We start from the raw sequence: 10,856 nt of genomic DNA on the forward strand, positions 1-10,856 counted from the left end.
TGGCCAAGAGACACACTCGGCCAAGGAGGCGTATTGAGCCCAGAGGATTGTACTGTCCTCTAGGGATGGTTTCTAAGCAGCTTAGGGTGTGTGTCACCGGGCAGGTGGTCGTGGCGCCCTGTCTGCGGTGGGTCACAGCACCCCTGTCTGGGGATGGCTGGGGTGCAGCTGTCCCAGCAAGCTCTCTGGAAGAGCAGGGTTGTCCCAGGAGAAACCCAGCAAAGGTCGGTGGCTCCACGGGGAGCCTGTGCCATCGCCCGGCCACCCTCCCCAACCGCACGCCCTCCACACCCGCTCAGTGAAACCCTTCCTCCCACCAGGATGGTGAGCTTGACGGCCTTCCCCTCCGAGTGGCCACTCGACGGCAGCTAGAGCCTCATGCCAGGCACTGGTCTGTCCTCACTCCTGTCTGTTTGCTGGACTCGTCTCAGCCTCCAGCTCTCGGGAGCCTGACCAGCACCTTGGCCTTTGGTGCCCCAGGTAGGCACCTCCATGTTTCGGGTGACGCAGCCCCTGCAGTCCAGGGGACAGGACACGCAGGCAGAGGTAGGAGAGCGATGCTTCTGCATGAGGGGTGTCTTGGGGTAACTACTGGGGGATTCAGCCTCTGGCAGGTACAGCTGACCCCACACTCATGCTGCACTTCCTGAGCATTCTGCCCTAACAGGAGCTTTCCTTGGGGGTCCCTGCCTGAGTCTGGAGTGACCCCTGGAGACACGGGGTTGGACCCAGACAAACCATTCAGAAGACCCAGCTTGGAGTCTGAATCTGGCACTGACCTCGAGAGCCTTGGCATGCCTCACCACGCTTCCCGCTTGTGATCCCATCAGATAAGACAAATATTGTCCCTCGTGGGCATATGTAACTGCCTTTCATGATCTGACCCGTATTGACTGAGCGTCTCCCGTGGAGCAGGTTGCTGGCAGATGCCGGGACGGAGTGGCCATGGGCAGCGTCTCTGCTTGTGGTGCTGCTATTCCAGCCCCTCTGCCTGGTGATACCCAGCGCTCAGCCGAGGTGCACCTGCTCCCAGCACCTTGACACCGGCTGCTCTGCCAGTGTCAGAGCCACTCACAGGTGCCCCAGAGAACTGGACCGCCTACTGCCCAATTGGAAAGTAACACTCAAGTCAGGCTTCTGCGTGAAAGCCATTTAGTTTATGTTCTAAGCCCGATTTTATTCAGACCCTCCGTCTTTAGAACCACATCTGGATCCCAAGAGAGAACTTGAATACTTAAGAAATAAGACCAACGTCTTTACCTGAAACACGCGTCTACAAATGCTTCCCAATGACTTGATTCACAGGAAGGTAGGTCCTCAGCTTGTGTTAAAAATACACACTCCTCTTTAAAAATAAAGTGAATTATAGCTAGTGTGCCAGTTTACTGAAACAAATAGACTGCAAAGTTGAACGTGGCCGATTGTTTCTAAATAAATCCATTTCCACCTTCCCTGAAACTCACTGGTAACCCATACATCCATTAAGCAAGTCTCTTCTCTGCCATTTAGAACCAGGGAGTAAAGATATTTATACAAGAAGCGTGATGTTTGGGGATAGGAGTTTCTGAGGACATGACTCATGTGTGGTGTATCGTCAGGACACAGCCGTCTTCAAGCTCCATTTTAATTTCCTTATGATCTTTGTACTATTTATTGTACAAACAGAAACCTGTGCATATTTATGGCAAATAGCAGAGCTTTTCATGAGAGCGGGGGCATAAATCCACGCACCCTGAAAGAAGGGAGACAGGCAAAGTCCAGTTAGGCAGCGATTGTAGACATAACTTTCAATTAAAATGGAGTTGAGTGGAACAGGATTACAATCATTCCTCATTTTTATATCGGCTCCCAAGCAGATAGGGGAGTTAAGCTCCAACTCGCCGTCTTATCAGGCTGTTTTCTAAAGGCAGGTGCGTTTGGGGAATTTAACCGAAGCGTGAATTTCCAGATCCTTTTGTGTCCGATGACTGCTGACACGGAAGGGGGTGTCATCTGGAAGCTCCGGGGAGGTTTTCTTACTGGGAGGCGATGGCCGGTTACGTCCTGCATGCTCTTCCGAGAGCAAATCAGAAGCCTCGGACGGTGCCTGAAGGGGCATTTCCCTCGGAAACAACCAAACGACATCCGTGAAATGCAGATGGCTCGAGTCTTTGACCGAGTGATTCGTTGTTCTCACTGAGGACGAGAAACTTCCAGTCCAAATGCTTTTACCTTTTCGAAGGTTTTTCCCTGCAGCGCCGCCCGGGTATGACGCAGCTTCCGGGGAGGTTGGCTCTGTGATCTGGAAAGTGTGCTCTGAGCAGGTGCCGTGAATGTGCCCGTGGTCCTGGGGCCAGGCGGGAGAGTCTGGTGCTTAGGGCCGCGCCTCTCGGTGGCAGTACAACTGAGGACAACGACGTGTGCCGTCTAGGACCCAGCCGCCTCCACTGCGGGGGGTGGGGAGGGAGGTAATAGCACCTCCCCTTCAGAGACGCGAGGGATAAAATGGAAATCAGGGCTTCCTGTCGTGGCTCAGCAGAACGAGCCTGAGCGCATCCGTGAGGACGCGGGTCCAATCCCTGGCCCCGCTCAGTGGTTGAAGGATCCGGCGTTGCCAGGAGCTGTGGTGTTGGTCCCAGATGCCACTCGCATCTGGCATTGCTGTGGCTGTGGTGTAGGCCAGAAGCTGCAACTCTGACTGGACCCCAGCCTGGGAGCTTCCATCTGCCGCATGTGTGGCCCTAAAAAGAAAGAAAGAGAAAAGGCAATCAGCACAGTTGCTCGTTAATTGTGCAGGTGGCCAGTGCTGCTTCCTGTGACCTCGCGGCCTGTGTCTGAGCTTCAGGATGACACATGCTGGGCAGGCTGTTGTCCACTTTGCTCCCAGTGCCGGCAGGGTGGCCCAGAGCAGGTGCAGTCATGGTGGTCAAGGGCACAGGGGCCTCGGATGTGCAGGGCTCTGGGGGGGGGGGGGTGTCTGTGAGGGGGAGGGGCCGGCGGACCGCCCTGCCTGGGACAGGGGGGGCCTAGCTGGAATGGGCTCCTCCCCGGCGTGTGGACTGAATGTTTGTGTCCCCCCAAACACGGGTTGAGACCTAGCCTTCAGGCGGTGGTGTAGGGAGCAGGATTCGGGGGTGGAGCCCTTATGAATGGGAAGAGGGCGCTTGCAACAGAGACCCAGAGAGCTCCCTCGCACCTACTGCCTGTGAGGGCACAGTGAGACGGTCATCTACCCAACCGGACCTCACATCTTAGTACCCGAGGCCTTGATCTTGGACTTCAAGCCTCCAGAAGCCTGAGAAATAAATCTCTGCCATTCACGGGTCACCCATCCTGTGGCGTCTCATTACAGCAGCCGCAGGGCCCTGAGACACCCCATAGTTTCCTCAAGCACTCGGAGTCTCTTGGAGTTGAGGCAGAGTCCACAGATTAGCATGTGGGCCCTGCCGGCCGCCAGTCAGCTCCTGGGGCTGCCATTTTCCTGTCCTTTCCCTCCAGGTCCCTAAACCTCAGCCGTTCGGGGGCTGTGAGCATCCTGGAGCGAGTCCAGTGAACTTTGCGGGGTCCATCTCCTGGCGGCCGGCTCAGTTTGAGAACACGGTAGGCACTTAATGAAAGTCCTCCAAGCCAGTGCTGTTGATGGCAAGGCCAGAAGGTACCTCCCTGATGCAGCACTGTCCCCATTTGCGTGAGCTGATGTCCTGCTGACCAGGACCAAAGTGCAGAGAAGAGGCTGCAGGGAGCAGTCAACGTGCCTTCGAGGGGACACAGCAGATGAGGCGTCGGGAAGGCCCAGGGGTCTGCCTCTCTGAAGGTGAGGTTCGGACCGGAGTAGCTCAGTCTGCGGTGGGTGGGGGGGTGTCATCCCGGGAGGGAGCAGGTGCCCACTCCCGTAGCTTGTTCACCTCGCAGGGATCCGGCACCTGGCAGCACCAGTAAGTGCCGGGGGCTCTAAACGCAGAAGTCGTTGCTGTCCAGGGGTTCCAAGGAGGCTGGAGGGGAGGCTCCTGGAGCAGCTGAGCATCCCTGCCCGGCTCTTCACAGGAATCAGCCATTGGCTCTTAGTGGGGCCCATCCCTGCCACCCTGCCGGGTGGGTGTTTACATACGTGCACCTGGTAAGGGCTATAGGAGCACTCTTAGGATGCTGAAGGTCATCCAGGGTCAGAGCCCAGAGGAAATAGAGGGAGAGGAGGTATCTGTGCTAACTGCAGTGCCCTGAGCCATTCGCAGGTCCAGGAAGATGGGGGCGTGGGCGGCACTAATTTCATTAGTGAAGGGAGGTTATGTGTGGATAATTGCCTCAGGTGGGCAGCCTGAGCAGACGCCCCCTTTCATTTGCATGTCATTTGGGGCTCCCTTTATGTCTGTAAGAGCTCTTCATATGTGGAGGAGGACAGAGTGGGCCTGTGAACTGCTCCCATCCCAGTTCCACTGGGGAAACTTAAGAAATTACAAAGGAAATTAAGGATGCAGCTCCAGTCCTTCCTCGATTCAGGGTAATTGGTGTGCACAGAGCAGGGCACCAAGAGCATTTCTGATCGCCAGCATCCCGCCGGGCCCTGGCCATGGAGATGCTGTGTGAGGCTGGAGCTGGTCCCCAGCATCTGGAGAGGTCCCTGGAGCGTCATCACGCGGGCTCTGGGCAGATGGGATAGGCGGCTGGGAGAGGACGCTTTCCTGGAAGCACAGGTGGTGGAGGCTCGGGGCCCGCCCCCGGGACGGCTGGTCCATCCTAGCTGTGGGGAAGGAGACCTCCCAGCTCCCAGGGAAGTCGAGAGCATGAGCTCCTGCACCGGGAACGTCTCCCTGGGCCATCCATCCTGGAGGAGGGTGATGGGAGAGCCCGGGCTGCCCACTGCTTCCCCCTGAGGTCATCTTGGGTCTCCAGGTCCCTGGGCTTCCAACTGCGGGGTCCTCTGTTCTTCCATCACTCCGACTTGTGGGCGGATGGAAACACGGACCTGGGAAAAACACCCTTGGGGTGGTCCTGGAGCGAGCGGGGGACCTGCCGAACTTCATGTGGGGCTTAGAAGGAGAGTGCCCCTGCCTCCCAGTCCCACAGTCTTGCCCAGTTCCCGCCACTAGGAGGAGAGTGCCCCTGCCTTCCAGTGCCACACTCTTGCCCAGTTCCCGCCACTAGGAGGAGAGTGCCCCTGCCTCCCAGTGCCACACTCTTGCCCAGTTCCCGCCACTAGGAGGAGAGTGCCCCTGCCTTCCAGTGCCGCAGTCTTGCCCAGTTCCCACCAAGTTTCTCTGGAGGATGTGTTACTGCCCAGATTCTGTGCACAGGGGCTGGACCCAGGGTGGAAATAGGGTTCTGAGGCCTGCGTGTCCCCCAGACTCCGAGCATCTCCCGGGCGCCACCTTCTCACCTCGGGCAGCTCTGACCTGCCATGTGGATTCACTCAAGCCCTCGCCCAGTTCCACGGAAGCCGGGCTTCCTAGGACGGAGCCCCATCCATCGGCCCAGTCCCCAGAGACGGCGCCCAAGGAGCCCAGTGGAAAGCCCACCGCTGGGGCTCCATGTGTGAGAAGAAAGCACGGCAAGAGAGGTGGAGGCTCTGCGACATCCAAGACTGGAGCTGAGGGAGAAGAGTGACGGATCGCTCAACTCCAAGTGCGCCTCCCTTCATGGCAGGAGAACTGCATTAAAAATACAGAGTTTGACGACAGGAAAGGAGCAGAAACACTGCTGAGTGCATGAAAAAAAGTGCTGCTTTTAACAGCTGATGTGCCTGGTTCCCAGTCCAGGGTTGTCTGAACGAGTGAAGGGCGGGCACGTGGGGCCACAGCGCCCTCACGCCCCACCTTGTTTCAAACAGCAGCGCTACCGCTGCCTGTGGAGGAAACCAGTCGCTCCATTCAGAGGCCATTAATTTAGTAATTAGGAACCGAAATCCCCGGCTCCGAGCAATCAAGGGTGCCTGTGCCTGAAGAGGCAACTTGGTGTCCTTATAGAAATGTGCCAAGGAAAAATGGAACGGTGTGAGGGCAATTTCCTTTATGGTCATAACTCGAAAATATCTTTAGACTCTTGTGATCACACACCCCTGAATGCAATGCTTTTTCCACATGGCTGGCTTATCTTGACTTCCTCTGATAGGAAACAGAAAAATTGGTTACCAGGGAATTTGCGTTGATTTGTCTCTTGGAAACGATGGACTGTCGTCGTTACCGGCACTGAACCCGGGGCGTCCCTGTGGGGAAGGAGGAAACTCATCAGGAAAAGGACGGCCTGGCAAGGCTGGTGACCAGAAAGGGACGCCATCCGTTTAGGATGAAGAGCCTGTCAGTGGCCCCATTAGCCTGCCTGTTTCACCGCACTTAATACCTGGGGCAGTACATTTGTTTCTGGGAGACTGTGCAGACGCTGTCTCAGGGCTTGGGGCCAGACTCGTGTGTCTGCTGCTCTCGGATGAAATCACGAGTCAGCCATTCTCCGGCCACATCAGTGCCATGCTGTGCCACCTCAAATCGGGGGCGATTCCCAGGCGGGTCCTTGCTCTCAGAGGATGGTGTGTCTTTCACGGTCCACATTCATAAAGCAGCCCTGCAAATGCGATGGAGACGCAAAGAAAAGCGAGGATGCTTCCATTAGCCTTCACCTGTTCAGCCCACCTGGGTGATAGGCATGTTTGCTTCCCTATCAAAGATGTTCTGCATCAATGTCGGCAAAACACAGAGAAGGAAGACGGGTCTGCACTGAGCTTCTGTGCATGTGTTGAGTGCCTTGCGTATTATTGTGCTTTTTGACAGTGGGTTTTCAATGAATGAAAGCGTACAATGCTTTGCAGGTTGGATTAAAATATGGAGCCACCATGGCTGTCTGTAAGGCATTATTTGATTAGTGTGATAAAGCACAGCACAACTTTTACAGCTGTCGACAGAGATATTCTTGGGGAAATAATTACACGGTGCCTGGGGATGTGGCTCAGTGCTCAGCCCAACGCTTTTCTGAGATCACGAGGATGAGTGTGACACGGATTTACTGCCTTTCCCCTTGATAACGCCAGCCCGCCTTCAAAAGAAGTTGAGAAGGCATTTTTAAACACGGATCTTTCAAAACCATCCCTTTGATATTAAAGCATATTTGCCTCTCTGTGATCAGTATGGTGTAAAACCTGGGGGCTCTGATTAGAACGGAGCAAAATGGAAATGCCGCTGGTAGGTTTTGCTCCTTCACATTTTCGGTGCTCAGACCATTGCAGCATCCTCTCTTTCCCGTGCTTCAGGAAGAAAAGGGACAATCATAGTGATGCCTCAGTATTTGATGCTACCCTTTCGTATTCTCAAGCGGCATTTATTAAAACAGGCTGGGTTCTGGTGTCAGCAAGATCTAGGCTCCAGCTCTGCTTCTGTCACCACCTGGCCCTGTGGCCGTGGACATCTCACACAGTTTCCCACTGTTCGGTTTTTCTCACATTGGAATAATATGGTACTGCCTGGTAGAATGGTCATGAGGTTGAAGCATTAATGCATGAGTAGCACTTATACAGAAAACAGCACTCCAAAGAAGGGCAAGAAATAATGGCCGTCCCTAGCCCCCGAGGCAGCAAGTCCTTCTTAAGGACTCCCTGTGTCGGGCACTGTTCCAGGGGAAGGCAACACAGAACCAGACCCAGAAGCAGAAAGCGCCGTTAGAACCGCAAAGCACAGCTGCTGCCCCCATGGACCACTCATTCCTGTGAGGATAAAAAACAAAACAGGGAAAATAAACAAGATATTTCTGATGGCTGCTTCAGCTCTAGGAAAAGGAAGAGATGGCATAATGGACAGTGAGTGGCAGTGGGTCTCGGGCAGGGGGTGTCAAGGAGGCCTCACGAAGAGAGGCCCTTCGAGCCAAGCCTTGAATGATGGGGGTACAATGCAGGGGGCGTGTGGGTGGAGAGCATCCAGAGCAAAGCTCAGGGCCAAAGGAGCTGGGCCAGGTTTGACTCGCTTTAGGAACGGAGGGGAGGCTGATGGTGGCTGGACAGCAGGTCTGGCAGTATGCAGGTATGGGGTGAGGTGGCAGGAGCAGGCAGGGGTCTCATGACTGGCACCTCACAGGCATGGTGCAGATGCGGCATTCATTCCAGGTATGATGGGAAGGTCGTGTGGGGCTCATGCTCCTTTTATTCTTATCATTTTGCTGTTTGTGACCAGTCACTGCTGTTGTGCGGACAGAAGACAAGGTGAGCGATTAGAGAGGAGGATGAGGGGCTCTGGGGAGGCAGGTCCAGCGCTGGAGGAGAGGAGAGACTGAGGGCTCACCGCAGGGTGGGTAGAACTCACGCGAGCTGCCGATGGCTTGGCTCTGGAGCTGGCGGCGAGGAGGGAGTCCATTGTCACCCCTGTGTGCGGTCTCTGCCCCTCCTAAGATTGGGGAGCATCTACTGTTACTGGTTCTTGACATTTCCTTCTGCTTCATCAGGATGTATGTAGCCTCAGCAGAGATGACGGCCAAGCCTTCTTGGATTGAGTTCAAAAGAAATTAGAGGCACCGAGGACAAACAGCATGTTTGAAGTTGTTGCTGTGAAGGGAAGGCGAGAGATGGGACATATCAGCAGGAGAAGGAGCGACGGAGAGAAGATGTTTTGCTCCTGGTTGAAATAACAGCATGCTTATGTGCTGAACGGGACGATCCAGTGGGGAGAATCTGATGATGCTGGAGGGAGCAGGAGAGCTGCTCTCACAACGCCCTTGAGGAGAAGAGGGGCAGACGTCATGCAGGAGAGAAGGCTGCATGGGCTTTGAAACTGCAGGGAAGGTCCCTGGACACATGCTCAGATGGACAGGTGCTTGTGGTGATGGGAGGCAGTGAAATTCCATTCCGATTGTCTCTACTTTCCTGGCGAAATAGGAAGCAAGGTTAGCTGGGTGTACACGTGACAAAAGAGGTGTTGGGAGTTTCAAAAGGCAGGAGGGGATTTTGAAGGCGGCGTATGGGAGGGGAGAAGGAGCAGACACTATGAATAAATATTGAGGCTTTCTGGGCAGCATCAGGGTGCCTTTGATGCCAACCGGCTTGAATCTGCAGATCCAGTTCATGCAGGTGTGTTTTCCTCAGTCACAGAGACAGTCAACATGAAGCAGGCGGAGGACATTTAGGGCAGAAAAGATAGGGAAGGGTGAGAGAGCTGGCAGTGTGCACAGGAGTGACTATAAAAATGGATGAAGAAATTTAGTCCCCGTAGGGAGAAGCGTGGCCGTCGGGGTGAGGGAGGGTGGAGCTGTGGCAAGGTCAGGGCGGTGAAGATGCTGGGCTTGTAGGATTCTTGGAACCTGGTAATGCAGAGGGTGAGCTGAAGGCACTGACCAGGGAGGCTTGAACGTGAAGTTAGGAGGGGTTGCCGTGATCAGTAGTGACACGCTCTGGGAGGCGACCGTAGGAGTGGGGGTGAAGGCAGACAGCCTGGAGAACGAGATTGCCCGAGAGCATGTCCTTGCAGAGAAGATGTAGAAAGTTCAGTACCAGATGGCAGTACTGAAAAAGATACGACATCAGTCCGAGGGGACAGGATTGTCACAGAACCTAGGGCCTCCTGGGGTGTGGAAATGGGTGCACTGCCCTGGAGAAGGAAACCCGACATGGCCCTGGGATTGCTATTTAAATGGCGCATTCTTCCTGGTGCAGCCCACGCGTCACACCCGGCAGTCCTGGATAACTTTCCCCCAGCCTTGCCACATGCACACACATCCCTCTGCAAAGACAACCAGCGCAGTTCAGCCCTCTTCTTCGAGTGAAGTCACTGCCGTGCCATGAGCCCTGGGGAGGCGAGGGCATCAAATTCTAGTGGTGTCTGAGGACATGCCCTGGTGTCAGCTCTTCCCGTCTGTAGATAACTGTCCCCGCCACGTGCCTCTGCTTCCCCGCTAGCTCTTCGATGACCTTTTATCTCACATGACACAACCCAGCACATCAGAGTCTGGCTTATCTCCTAATCGCAGCCCATCAGAGCGTGTTCTCACGTCGCACTGAGCATATTATCCCCGGAACACACACCGGCGTCCACAATCTGGAGTCGCTTCCACTCCCTCACACATTTCAGCCCTCGGGATGCCGAAGTTCAGAGAGGTCTCTGGTGGCTAAACTTGTATCACGTGGCCACTTAGTGTCTGACTTTAGACGGAAACTTTACTCTCCCAAGTTTGCACCTGAAACCTTGAACCCTCCTTGACCGGTGGAAAATTGAACAGTTACTTTACTGCTGATAAGAATGAGTCCTGATGCCCCAGCAGCATTTCCCTACGACTTTCTCACAAGGATTCAGGATTTCTGTGAGCAGCATCCTGGATAACTTTCTCCCAGCCTTGCCATGTGCACACACATCCCTCTGCGAAGGCAACCAGTGCAGTTCAGCCCTCTTCTTCGAGTGAAGTCACTGCCGTGCCATGAGCCCTGGGGAGTGAAAAAATACAAGGGAATAATTTTTGCTAATGGATTATTATATTCCACTTACATATATTTTGCTAATTATCTTATTCATAAAAAATCATTGCTCCAACTAAATGACATGTGATTCCTTTCTGTTGGAGGCTTGAGACATTTTCAAAAGCATCTGGGCAATTGACTTAGTTAGCACTAAAACTCTGATGTCAAGAATGCTGGGGTGGATGGAGCTCGTCCACTGTAGTCACCAAGTTACCTCTGGGTTCCAGCGAGGTTTGCATGATGAGGGTTTCTAGAAGAAGCTTCTAGAGGGATGTCTAGAAGGAGACTCCTTGGAGGCTGGTGTATCAGTGAATCAACATGGCCTGGCAGTGCCTGTGCTCGGGTGCTCTGAGCGGTCACAGTGGGAGAACGGAGGGGAGGGCTGGGGCTGGCACCCCCTTCAAGATCCAGGATTAATGTCTCCAGAATCCGAGAGTCTGATTTACCGTAAGGAGGCAGC

At 54.6% G+C, this 10,856-nt stretch overlaps 1 long non-coding RNA gene across 1 annotated transcript in view; it reads left to right on the forward strand.

The window, feature by feature from the left end:
• The window catches only part of LOC146397148 (uncharacterized), a 412,535-nt gene extending 402,061 nt beyond the window's left edge, over positions 1–10,474 (forward strand). Inside the window, exons 3-4 of the long non-coding RNA XR_014827763.1 lie at positions 3,478–3,793; positions 8,395–10,474. This is a non-coding gene — a long non-coding RNA (uncharacterized LOC146397148). The remainder of the gene's footprint in view (positions 1–3,477; positions 3,794–8,394) is intronic.
• Positions 10,475–10,856: the final 382 nt, after the last annotated feature.

The sequence above is a fragment of the Sus scrofa genome, chromosome 14 (genome assembly GCF_054392235.1).
Source record: "Sus scrofa isolate SSC_HxYL_T2T_F1_AM1 chromosome 14, Sscrofa_HxYL_maternal_Yorkshire_Landrace_v2.0, whole genome shotgun sequence".
Taxonomy (NCBI): Eukaryota; Metazoa; Chordata; class Mammalia; order Artiodactyla; family Suidae; genus Sus; species Sus scrofa.